The sequence below is a fragment of the Eschscholzia californica genome, unplaced genomic scaffold (assembly GCF_041429995.1).
Source record: "Eschscholzia californica isolate CP2 unplaced genomic scaffold, dmEscCali1.0.p SCAF_5, whole genome shotgun sequence".
In the NCBI taxonomy this organism is placed as follows: domain Eukaryota; kingdom Viridiplantae; phylum Streptophyta; class Magnoliopsida; order Ranunculales; family Papaveraceae; genus Eschscholzia; species Eschscholzia californica.
Window position 1 is genome coordinate 32,066,292 of NW_028238472.1, and position 13,573 is coordinate 32,079,864.

A 13,573-nucleotide genomic window follows, 5' to 3' on the forward strand; every position below is an offset into this window, starting at 1 on the left:
GACTTCTACTGGTGACTTACATCTGAAAATACTGCACCTCTCACTCAACCCACAAGCTTCACCTCTTTCGATGTACATCATTTGGATTCTCCTAATACGGTGTTAATCACACCAGTTCTTACTAAAGATAACTATGCCTCCAGGTCTAGTGGTACGAAAATGGCTTTAAGGGCCAAAGCCAAACTAGGTATTGTCGATGGAAGCATTCTGAAACAATCATCTCCTGCTGACTTACACTGTTGAGAAAGACGTAATGACTTAGTGGCAAGCTGGATCATTAACTTAGTTACTCTAAATATTCGAGCTTTCATTCTCTACACTAACAATGCCACAAATATTTGAAGTGTTTTATATGATTGATATTTTCAAACCAATGCCCTAAGGTTCTCTAACTCAAACGTGTTATCTCCCATTTAGAGCAAAAAAGGATCTGACATCTCAACCTATTTTACCCATCTCAAACCCCTTCAAGGTGAACTTCAGTCCTTAATGATGTCGACTATACATGTGCGGACACGATAAGTCTCTCATCGATCATTCAAATCAAGAAAGAGACATGGAGTTCCTCCAAGGACTCCATGATCGATTCTCCACCATTCTGAGTCAACTTCTTCTTAAGGATCCTTTCTCGTCGATCCTCTGAATCCGTAGTCTTGTCAAACAAGAAGAAATCCAACAAAATATCACGAATGATACCTCCATAGGCATCGAGGCAGATGCTTTAGCCGGCTGTCCTCATGAAACCTCAACTTCACTCGATATGATCTGTCCAATCGGTCGGACCACGCTCGCGAAAAACATGCTTAGTCCTTTCGTCAACATTGCCACATACATGAACATTTCCATTCCACGTGCTACAAGTTGCATGGATACCCGCTGCTAGAGGTGGGAATCAGGTACCTGTGGATAGCTAAGGTCTCGGGCAGGGCATTCCGGGCTGCATATTCTCTAGAACGTCAGAGTTCTCGGGCGAGCTCGGGCCAACCAAATTTTAGAAATCCTATCAACGCCTATGACGTGTATGGGCCAAAATCTGTCACCACGAATGGCCCTAGAAATCCACGATTAATGGGCCTGTGGAAATATCGAGCCCATGAGATAAATGACAAATGGACCCGACCCATTCATCTTCGGGCACCAGGACTACAGAAAGTGCAACCCTACATAAAGAGGTTTGCCCTCACCTTCTCAATAGAACTCCCTCCATATATCCGTTGAGGAAACGTTATTGTCATTCAAAATAACAGTATCACAATATACCCGTTAAGGGGTTACGATATCCGTATTTATGGTGACAACTCTATGCTTTACCGCATTAAAGACGACAACTCACCGCCAGGTGATAGTCGATTCAAGACACTATAAAATAACGGAGGAAAGAATGATACGAGGGATCTGGTAATCGGCTAAGACATCTAATTCTCGGGCAATCAACTTATAACTTACTTTATTTCCCATACAGTCCCGCTCTCTCTGTCTCTCTCTCTCATCACAGTACCATTACGGTCTTACACCAATCCACAAAGAATACAAGACTTTACCTTAGGAAGCAAGCATTTATTCTCTCTCCTAACAACTACTTTATCAAGGAGGTTGTCTACTTTATCAAAGAGGCTGCCTAATTTATCTCTCTTATAGAGAGGTCAGACTCCTACAGCATCACCCACGTGACTTCATACAAGGTCGACCCCTCAGCAGATACCCTACTTTATTTACAGTACATACCCCTTAACAAGGCAGGCCTCATAGGAGTTGCCTCACTTGATGTGACACGAAAATGTCACATTTGGAGAGCCTAACTTAAACTAATTAGTCATTTTCGAGTGTTATCAATAATATTTTATGTGTTTTTCATGTTAGGTACTTATTTTGGAGTTAAGCGTGTAAACCGGAATAAAGGGAACGAATTGTCACTATCATTTCATGTGTCGAAAACGAGAGCAAAAGATTTCAAGCAAATCATATGACAAGAGGAGTCAAAGACGAGTCTAACGATGAAAACGGAAGTCAATTCCGAGTTCGGATGGGGAAGTTGTGGAAGAAAGAAGTCGAGATTCGGTCTTAAAACAAAGATTCTATGAAGGCACCCCCCTTGATTTCCAAGTGAAGATTAAAGCCCAAGTCTAAAACCCAAGAGCCTAGATATGAAGGAATAAAACCCAAGCCCAAAGAAGATGAAAGAAGGAAGAGATTTTGGAGGCACCCTCTTTATGGACTCAAGTTTGAGTCAAAGTCAAGGCTTGACTAAGTCTAGGGTTTGAGTAAAAAGGGAGGGTCAAGACACTATTCATCTTCTTCTTCATTCTAACAATACACAAGTTTTGAAAGGAAAGGAGGGAAAGAGGAGATCTAGGGTTTCAAGTTTGGAAGTTCAAGGGTTTAGAGAGTTAAGAGGAGCTTGAGAGAGAGAAAATGAGAGGAAGGAGAAGGAGGAGTGCCGGCCAAGCAAGGCCGGCCAAGCTCAAGGCCGGCCAAGCTTGGCCGGCAGCAGCTCGGGCTGCTCGGGAAGCACTCAGGGACGCGCAACAGCAGCTCGGATATGGGACGGCAGCAGCAGCGATGGCCAGCAGCGACAGCAGCACAGCAGCAGCGACAGCAGCACGGTAGCTCGGGACGTGCACCCTTGGACGCGACCTGCAGTGCGGGAAACTCCCTTGGACGCGGCTGCAAGCTTCCTTTGGCCCGGATCTAGTGTTTGGCCGGATTCTAAGCTATTTTGGCCGGAATCTTCATGGTTTTGGTCGGATTTTTCATGGTGTTCCGGCCACTTTCTTGGCCGGAAACCTTAGGGCTTTTACTCCCCATGTCCTTGGCTAGCTTCTCATGTGGTTTGATTTGATTTTGGGTTAGAAATTGGTAGAGAGAGAAAGCTAGGGTTTAGCTTTAATGGAGGTTTGTGATAAATGGAAAAGATGATGCTATGGGGAACCCAGAAATTTGCTAAGAGGAGATCGGCTGCACCTTAAAGACTCATATTTTCCGACGATCTTAGCCTTGAACCACATCGAAAAAGGGGGAATCTCTCACCATTTCCTTTCCATTTCTTATTCAATCACCATATTTGGCTAACTTTAGTCTATCGATTATATGAGATGAAATGTGATGAATTCGTTATTATGTTTAATATGATTTGATGTTTTGATCATAAATTGATGTTCATTTATTTCGATTATCGTTTTGATCGTATTTTCATGTGCTTTGTCAAGCACTTCGCATAGTTAATAGACGAAACGAAGTATTCGATATCGATTGTAGTCTAAGTCATAATTTCATGTGTCTTGTCATGCACTTCAAATAGTTAGGCGACTAGACGACACTTTCGTTGACTCGGGATTAACCGATTTAGACGTTTGTTTGACTAAGTATGATCTCCGGATATACATAGTACTTAGAGACATCTACTTTAGGAGTCGAATATCGATTGTACCTCGACACATCAAATCGGACTACACATAGTCGTAGGTTTATCATTATGGATTCCCGGACTTCGACACCTCTCTCACTTATTTGTTACCCGAATCGACTCTTGTTCCTCCGAACTCTTCTCTCGAATCTCTCTTGCCCGTTTACTTTTATCGTTTGATTAGTTTACTTGTTTTATTCTCTTATTGCTTATTCGATCAAAACCCCTATTTATCTTTGTTCATTTCCTTTTTAGCCTAAGTTAGTATTTGACATCTAAACCGAGGGATAAGACCCTTCGTTATCCAAACTACCAACTTATCCTTGGATCGACTCCGGTTTTACCGGTTACTACTTGATACCTCCGCTTGGGTGTGCAACCTTTTCGGGTGCATCATCACTCAGCGACATACCTCATAAACGGCCATAACCTCTCTTCAAGCAAGTCAGCCTAACCCGTAGAGATCGAGCTCCGGCCACTCTACTAGTCGCGTAATACTCCGACCATGCCCTTCGACGGTATCATTCCAGGGATATCATTCATGTGTTTATTACTTTTCTCACAAGCTTATTGACTTGACCACCAGAGTCCCTTTAGCCGACACCATGCTGGTGTCCATAATATCTTACGACCACGTTTGTTTCATTTTTTGTCAGACAGGTTAAAGCCCAACAATGTCGTTGGTGCCCATAAAAATATTAACGAGTGAAAGTTTGAATTTCGGTCAACGACCCAATCCCGCTGACTTCTTGACCCGCGATTTCAGACCCTCACATGACCCAGGAAGAATGTAAAATTACATGGTCAGCTTGCTTGAAAAATAAAAATCCTCTGCAGTTACCCCCGCTATAGGCACCTCCGACCCATTGGTCAACTTGACAGGTAAGTTTGTATCCTCACTCCTTTGGATAATCGATTTCGGGGCAGCAAAGAATATTTACTCCGCCCTCTCTTTTTTTCTTCGCACGAAATCTAGGATTTTATTTTTTTCAATTTCTAGTAGTTCGAATAATTTTGATGTATGACATTTGCAATTAGGCCATCATTTTTTAGTGTGTTTTGGATTTCTTTTAGCTAAATTTCCTTGTATAAAGTCTACTTCATTGAATAAAATTCCATGTGATGTTTGTCCCATTTTGACACACTCACATCTACCTTTTCAAATAGTGCTTCTCATACGTCTTAACCACTTGAATTATTCCATGCGGACTTATGGGGCCCTTTTTCGATAGCTTCCCATTCGAGTAGCTATTTTTTTTGTAGTAGTTTATAATTTCTCTAGGTGTACTTGTATATTCTTAATGCAATCTAAATCTGAAAGTAAGAAATTTATTTTGAATTATGTTAACTATATTATCACTTAATTTCGCTCCAAAATATCCACTCTCCAATCAGGAAAAATAACTCTGTTATTCCCTCAATTACAAACAATTCGCTCCGCTAACGGTATTGAGTTCCTTTCCTACGAAGTCCGATAATGTTTTGACGACAATAGCATTCACCTCCAAAGAAGTTGTATTCACACCCCCAACAAAATGGGGGAGGTAGAACAAAAACACGACACACCATTGATGTGGCTCGGGCTCTTCGTTTTCAAGCCCACTTATGATGTAGATTGTTGCGGAAGCGTAAAAGTAATGTAATCCACCATTGTTATTAAACTAAACTAATGAAATAAAGCTGAAGAAATAACGATAAAAGGGATAAAACGATAAACTTGGTTAATAATAAACTCGATTCATAATATTCTCTAATCTGATTAACAAGGACATACTGGACTTCCTTTCATAGGAACTTAGACACACTTCTAGATAGACTCAAACTAGGATAATAAATATCAAAGATACTCAAACATAGAAACTTCTAAACCTAAACTTAGTAGGAAATACTAAAACATAGAAACCCTAAATACTTAAACCTGTAAACTATACTAACATGGTGACTTGGCCGTTAGGCTCGTTAATACTCTGGCCGAGAGGCCCACTATAAGATGGCCGCCATCATAATCCCGCCCAAGAACAAACTTGTCCTCAAGTGAGTGATGGGCCTAGAAAGGTTACCCTAAATAGGTCACCACCCGCAAGTATACGGGCGTCAAGTAATAATTCCGGTAAGTCCGGTTCGTTCCTCAGAGACTAAGTGAAACCTATTCTAAGACTTGGAAGTAACTCGGTTTTTGGTTTTGATGAGGTTTTGGTAATAAATTAAAATATATAAAATATTAAAACAAATAAAAAGATGAACTCAAATGGGGAGGAGAAGTCTAGGGTTTAGGATTTCACCACATAAAATCACTTTTAGAAACAAATACTTAAAATGGTTAATTCTCTTTTTTATAACTCAGAATTTCGGATAATGAACTATCCTAATTCCGGGAGATGTCTTCGATAAAATCGGTTTTTAGATCATAAAATGGTATTTGTCTTCTTTTGAAAAATATATTTCTAAACTACTATTTATCAATTAATAAGTATGAACCGTCAAATGATTTAACATAAGCACGATGCATCAAATCGAAAAGTATAAATAGTGAAAAGATAACCGATTTAACAAATTAAAACAAATTAAACTTTATCATTCAATCAAAAGAATTAATCAATCAAGAATATATCTAAAAGATCAAGAATTAGTTTCTTCATAAAATCCTAGATGAGAGATTATTAATTAATCATGATCGAGATTTAAAATAAATACGAAAAGTAAAAGAGAGAATGGAAGAAGAATCATAACTTTTCTTGCTGATTTCCTGTCTGGCAGCCAAACAGACCCTAAGGGAAGAGTTTTCCTTTTGTTTTTACGATTTTCCAGGAGAACAGACCAAACAGACCCTTAGGGAAAACGATTTTCTCATCTTCCCGGAATCGATTTCTCTGTTGGAAAATGATTTTCCCACTGATTTTTTCATCTTCTCCAACTGATTTTCTCTCTCTACTTTCTGGAAATTCTCTTTAAATCCTTCTAAAATGTTCCTTTCTCTCTCTATAACTCTCTGTTTCTTGATTTCTCTCACAAAAATTCAGAAAACAGTTGCAAAAGAAGAAGAAAAGATAATGAACTTTGATTTTATTGGATTTCTCTATCTCTTTCTCTCTCTATACAATCACTCAATCCCTCTCTATCAATCTCTGTTTCTTGATTTCTCTCACAAAAATAAAGAAACAATATAAGAAGAAATAGAAAAGATGAAGATAATGATGATGATGGTTTCTCTCTCTATCTCCCTCTCTCTCTGTAATTTCTTGTTAGTTGAGCTTGAGAGGTTGTCTTCCCCTGTGTTCTCTCCCTCCTTTTATATAAAGAGAGCAACAACATCATTAAAATTGAGACAGCTGGTTCTTCCTCAATCCCTCTGTCATTCACTGTTAATCTATTCTTGCAGCCGAATCTCTCTAAAAATATTTTGGTTATCTTCTCATTTCAAAAGAGAAGATAAACAAAGAAATTTGATTCAGCAATCTCCTTGATTTCTTTCTGTTTTTGAATTTTCTTTCCTCCTCTCTCTCTCTCTATATATATATATTTTCTTTCACTAAATAACCGAGAGCTTCTTCTCTCGTTCAATCTCTGTAGAAATCTCCAGCCGTCATCATCCAACTCTTCTTCCTTCCTTCTTCATCTTTCTCTTTTATTTCTTCTAGAGAATGTCTTCAAAATCTCTTCCAATCTTTAGTTATCTCTTTCTTTCTATTTCTATTCTCTTTTAAGTTTTTTTTTCCAAAATAATAGAGGAGAAGAGAATAAAGGAGAATTTGGTATTAATATATGGGATATATTCCCATAAAATTTGGGGACCAGCCAGTCGGTTAATGAAAGCTGGCAATAAGGAGGGATTTGCTACCTTCCGGTTCATCAACAGAGAGCTAGAATGCTGTCCCTGCTTTGCTGATCTGCGCGGATTCATTCACGTCCGTCAGATTCCTTCGTGGAGCATTGTAAAGAGAACGTGCGATACACCTAATCTCTATCCCGTACAAGTCCCGAATTCCCTACAGCAACGACCGAGAGCATCCCGCGCGCGAGGATATGGAGTTTCTGATCAGCGCCACGTGTCCTCTCAGCACATGGTCAAATGATATTTTTGACCCATACTTTGACTCGCCCTATCTCTCTCGTCCGAACTCCGATTTAACCTCAGTTTTCACCAACGGACTTGTCATGGACTCCACTTCTCATCCTAGCACCAACATTGGCTAAGATTTCCAAGACCAGCAAATGACCATAATGTCCCTCGTCTGTCTTTTTTCCGATTTTAGTTATTTTTCGAGCTCAATTCCATAGAAGACACCTGGACAAAAGAAACAAACAATTCATCAGAGTAACTGCTCGAATTGGACCAACTAGTCCGAGTTAAGAGATTCAGATGGGACATTTTCATGTCTCATCAAACATCCCCAAACTTATTTAAGTAATATAACAATCAAAATGTAATTACAATCTTTAATATATGCGTAGAGAGGATTTCATGACAGGGGATGTGGATTTTGGTATTGGTTGGATGAACCTCGGCTAAGTCCATATGGGGAGGGTCCTGTGAAGCTCATCACATCAAATTTGAAGGTCAAAGTTTCTATTGTTGTTCAAAGTTATCGTATGATGGAAAGCGTTGATGTGGATTTCACATTTTTTAGGAGATGTTTATGATTGTTATGACATACCGGATGTGTCCACTAGAGAAGATGATGAAATAAGCTGCATTGCTAAAAAATTAATGTATTTAGAGTTGGAATCTCGTAAAGCTATGGAGTGTTACCAACATTGTGCCGTAAAAATTTCATGTAGCATAGTATTTATCTTCTTGTAGTCTTTGTAGATACTTAGTTCATGAGATATCTTCTTCATTATATTCCAAAGACACCGTTGGTGTCTTGTATTAGGAAAGCTTCCTCAATAGCACAGCGCATAGCTTGATCTTGATCTATAGTAATACCTGCAGAACCCTCACCATCCATACAGGCAAGTCAAGTCCTAAACAACCAACTAAACGTCTCTGTATCTTCATTAGACAATAAATCACAACCCAAAAGAATATATTGTCCATGGTGGTTAATGCCAACAAAAGGGACAAAAGGAACACCATATCTATTCGTTAGGTAGGTTGTGTCAAACGTCACAACATCGCTAAATTCTTTGTATGCCTCTCTACTCTTCCTATTTTGCCAAATAACATTACGTAATCATTCGTCATCGTCCAAATTATACTACATACAAAACCATTGGTCTTCCTTTGCATAGTAAAAAATGTACTGTTGAAACAACATTTCATTCCCAAAGATAATCCTCGTCTTTTGAATATAATTTCTGAAATCTCTTTCATTGAATGGAACATTCTCATGTGCACCAGCTACTACAACCTGTTTCTTATAATTTCGCTCAGTTTAATTTATGTCATATTACTAATTTCGAGTTGTCTTGCCACATGTGCATTAATTTTTCGATTACATCTAAAGTGGCGAGCTTTTCCAGAACTAAGAATATGATTGTGCTCTAAAAGAACACTAGTAATTTCACTTTCCCCACTTCCATTCAACTTAATGCGAACAAACTTTGGTCTTACACCCAAATCTACTACAAAGTTGTGGTTGAATAAGATTGCTATTTACTGATTTAGTTATCCCAGTTTCCCACACATCAATGTAATGGATAGTACTAGGGTTGGGAAAACGGTCCGTAAACCCGAGACCCGACCTGACTCGTAAAAATGGGCTCTGGCAGTCGGGACATGAGCAAAGCCCTTTGCCTGACATCCAACCAAATAAATGTTATAAACTCGTATATTGTGACCCCAACACGCGCCCGATTCTGTCCCCGTATATTATGAGTGATGAGACATGAAAATGTCCCATCCGAATCTGTTAACTAAGGCTAGTTAGTCCAATTCGAGCGGTTACTCTGATGAATTGTGGGTTTCTCATGTCCAGGTGTTTTCTAAGAACTTGAGCGAAAAAATGGATAAAATCGAGAGAAAGACACTCATGACGGCATTTTGGTCGTTTGGAAATTATGGTAGTCTGACTATTTGGTCAACTTTGGTGCTCGAATGAAATGTAGGGTCCAAGACGAACCCACCGGCGAAAACGGGAGTCAATCGCAGTTCGAATGAAAGAGTTATAGTTAGTCAAAAGTCAATGACCAAAATCAGGGAAAATCATCCAAGGACACGTGGCGAGGAATAGGTAGGCGGATCTGATGGTTAGGATGGAATGTGGGCTAATTTCGGTAAAATTCGGGTGTTACTCGCGATTTAGTCCGGAAGTTTGATTCCCTATGAAGCGGAGCACGTTAATCATGTAATCCGCATAGATCCAGTAGTCAACTCGTTTCCGGGATACGTGTACTGATCTGAGGATGCATGGTACCACCGTTTTCTCGCCCGCGAAGCACTGAATTGCCGCTCCTTCCAATTTACAGTTGGGGATGACGCCATGTATTGGTGGATTCTTACCTAATCACAAAGGTACGCTTGTTAATCAATAACCCATACCCTAACGTCTCTTTGTGCCTTTCTCTCTTATCTCTTCAAACTGGTTTGGAAACAAACTTTTAAATGGAAAGATAGAGAGAACCAAGAGGGAAAGAAGGATAGTTGGAGATTGGTTTGGATTCGATTCGGAGAAAGATTTGATTACTGGAGAGGTTTTTCGAGTCTATATAACAGAGGAGAACAAAACAACAAGGGTATCTCTCGGCTGGGAATAAAAAAATTACACCATTATCATCATCAATCTCGGCTTAAGAAATTACTGAGAGAGAGATAGAGCTTGGCTGAGAAAAAAAACACAGTGAGACACCATCATCTACATCTCGGTTGAACTACAGAAACAGAGCAATAGCTATCTCTGAGCTTGGGACAGTGAAGAAACGAAAACTCAGAAAAATCACATTCATCTTCTTCTATTTTCAATCGACTCAGATTAATCATGGCCACTTTTCTTATTTTCTTTGTTGTTTCTATTAGTGAGAAAGAGAAACATAGAGAGTGAGAAGAGAAACTTGTAGTGAGAGAAAGAGAGAAAGAAAGAGATTTGTAGAAGAAGAGAGAAATCAGAGAAATTGTTTCATACTTCTATATTTTATTTCTTCAAGTTATTTTGTAGTATTATCTAATGCTAAGAGTTGGAAGAAAACAGTAAGAAGAAAGAAAGATAACAGTAGAGAGACAGAGAAATCGTTTTCGAGAAGACGAGAAAATTCGAAATTATTTTCCCACAGAGAAATCGTTTCCGAGAAGACGAGAAAACTGCTCCCTTAGGGCGCGTTTGGTTGCCAGACGGGAAAATCAGCAAGAAACAATTTTCCAGCGAGAAAAACAAGTTCTGTTTTCTTCCCTCTTTGTCTCTTACTTTCATTTATTGATTTGATCGTATTTGTCATGAGTAACTAACTTTTCTATCTAGGGTTTAGATGAAATCCATGATGATAGTTTTATCGATTCGATTTATATGCAAGTCAATTAATTTTTAGATTAAATCTTCGTATATTTTAAAGTCTTTATTTCTTTCAATGATAACATCTTCCAGATTTTAGAGCATTCATGTTATAGAATCCGAGTAATACAAAGAACTTAGTTGACTACGACAAATACATCGTCTTTAGGATTGTCACGTGGACGGATTCGAAAACCCTAGGTTCTCCCTTTTTCTGAGTATCGAGTTAATTATTATTTAAGTTTATTTGTTATTTTTATTCATCTCTATTTGAATCATATTACCATTTATCAACTTTTGAAATCATAATAGTTTTAAGGTTAGAAATTGAGTTTGACTAAGTCTCTGCGGATCGACCTCTGTCTTACCGGGAATTACAACTTGACACCCGTGCATTTGCGGGTGTAGACCTATTTAGGAACCTTTCTAAACCCATCAAGTTTTTGGCGCCGCTGTCGGGGACTATGTTTTAAATTTGTTCTAATCTTGAAAAGTTTTTATTTTTGGTAAGTTTTGAATTTTTGGATACTTTATCTTGCTTCTCTGTTTTTGGTGTGTAGAACGTTAAGGAGCTGAAGAGACTTAGACTTTCTATTACTTTTTATGTTTTAAGTTTTGACCCTAATTTAAAAGGGCTAAATTGTAATCGAAACCAAAGAAGCCTCGGGTTCGAACACTCGCGGGGAAAGTGGCCCGGGTCGTCTGCAAAGGTCATCGCCTGTCTTGAACGGGAGGTAACTTCTTAATCACCAACGAAGCTCCGGTCAGTGGGTAATTGTGTGTTTCGTGTGCCTAATTGCTTTGACCGAATTGTTTAGTATAAGCATTCTAGTAAGGGCAATAACCCAATTGAAAGATAAGAGATGGATTTCATCACCGTTCTCTTGCCCAAAATAGGTAACAACATTCACGATCCTAAACCTCACCTAAAAACTAAAATCTGATTTAGACATTAGCCCCTAAGGTTTCGAGCTCATAGGATCTTTGAAACAATTTAGGAATCAATTTTTATTTGGGAATTCCTAAAAGGGAAGTGTCACTCAATTCTTTAAAAGGTCGCCTTGGGAAGAGGAAACGCTACCGAAGGTAGGACGGTTATCACAACATTCATCTTTGGGGTCGCCTTGGGAAGAGGAAACGCTACCGAAGGTAGGACGGTTATCACAACATTCATCGTTGGCTGTCTCCTAGAATTGTTTGACTATAGTACTTTGATGGGGTAACCCTCATAACAATTATAGTTCTAAGTTTTGTTACGAAGTAGGAGTTGTCTAGATTTTTAGGGTGAATCTGACAAACCCATTCACTAAATCTAAGTCAAATCAATCTGTTGCTAGATTTTGTTTAGGTTGTTTAGTAGAGTCCGCTTGATTGTGCTTTTTTCCTATAGGATCTTCGTAGTGATTCTTTGGTGTCAGAAAAAAAGTTTTTGAGAGTATTCTTGGTCATTGGGCTCTAGTTTATGCCCGATAGATATCATGATAAGAGAGGTCGCTTCATTGGTAGAGAAACTCATTTAAGTAATCTTCTAGCCAATCTCTCTTTGAGTGACACTATGGGTGAAAATCTAAACCAAGGCAGGAATGGAAATCCACCTATGACACTCAGGGATTACATGAATCCTACTAGAACATGTCAACCATCATGCATACGGTTACCCCAATGTACAGCTCACTTCGAGTTAAAGTCGAGCATTATTCAAATGCTCCCAATCTTTCGTGGGGTTGAGAACGAGAATCCCTACCACCATGTTAGGGATTTTGAAGAAATATGTGGGACCATGAGTTTCCCCAATATGCCTGATGAAATAGTGAGGCTTAGGTTATTCCCTTTCTCTTTGAAAGAGAAAGCAAAATCTTGGTTGTATGCCTTACAACCTCATTCCATCACTACATGGGAAGAATTGTTTATTCCTTCTGAAATTCTTCCGCAAGCACAAAACCACCTCTTTAAGGCAAAGTCTTAACAATTTTGTGCAACAAGAAGGAGAATCTCTCTATACATATCTTAAGAGATTTAAAGAACTGATACTACAGTGTCCACACCATGACTATGAAAACATGAGACTAGTCCAGATTCTCTATGACGGGCTAGACTATCACCTTACATCCATGGTAGAATCATTCTGTGGTGGCGGTTTCACTTTCAAACCCGCCGATGAATGCATGGCATTTCTAGAAGATTTAGCTGAAAAATCCCAGCAATGGGAAACTTCTAGAGGACCTCCTACTAGGGCAAACCCTACTCCGAATAAAGGTGGCATCTATAGAGTTGACGAGTCGGAACTTAAACTCGCCGCCATGACGAGAAGGATAGAAGCCCTAGAGCTTGGTTAGCCTGAAGCATTCAAGGAGGATCCCACTCAGGTCATGAGTGTTGGAAATGAATCCATCTCTTATCCGTGTTCCGTGTGTGGAGACCCATCTCATACTGGGAACAAGTGTACCCTATTCTTTGTTTCTGATGAAAAAGAGCATGTTAATGCTCTTTATCAAAACTCTAGGCAAGATAACCGTCAGAAATATGATCCTTATTCCAACAATTATAATCCGGGTTGGAGAAATCACCCCAATCTTTCTTGGTTAAAGGGTCAAAATCTGGGTCAGATTAGTAGTTCAATGAACCCTCCAAGGTTTAATGCTCCTAGGAATCCTTATGCTCAAAATCAGGGTCAATCTAGTACCCAATATCTTTCTCAAAACAATGAGTCTTTAGAGGAAACCATGAAGCAACTAGCTAAAGCCCA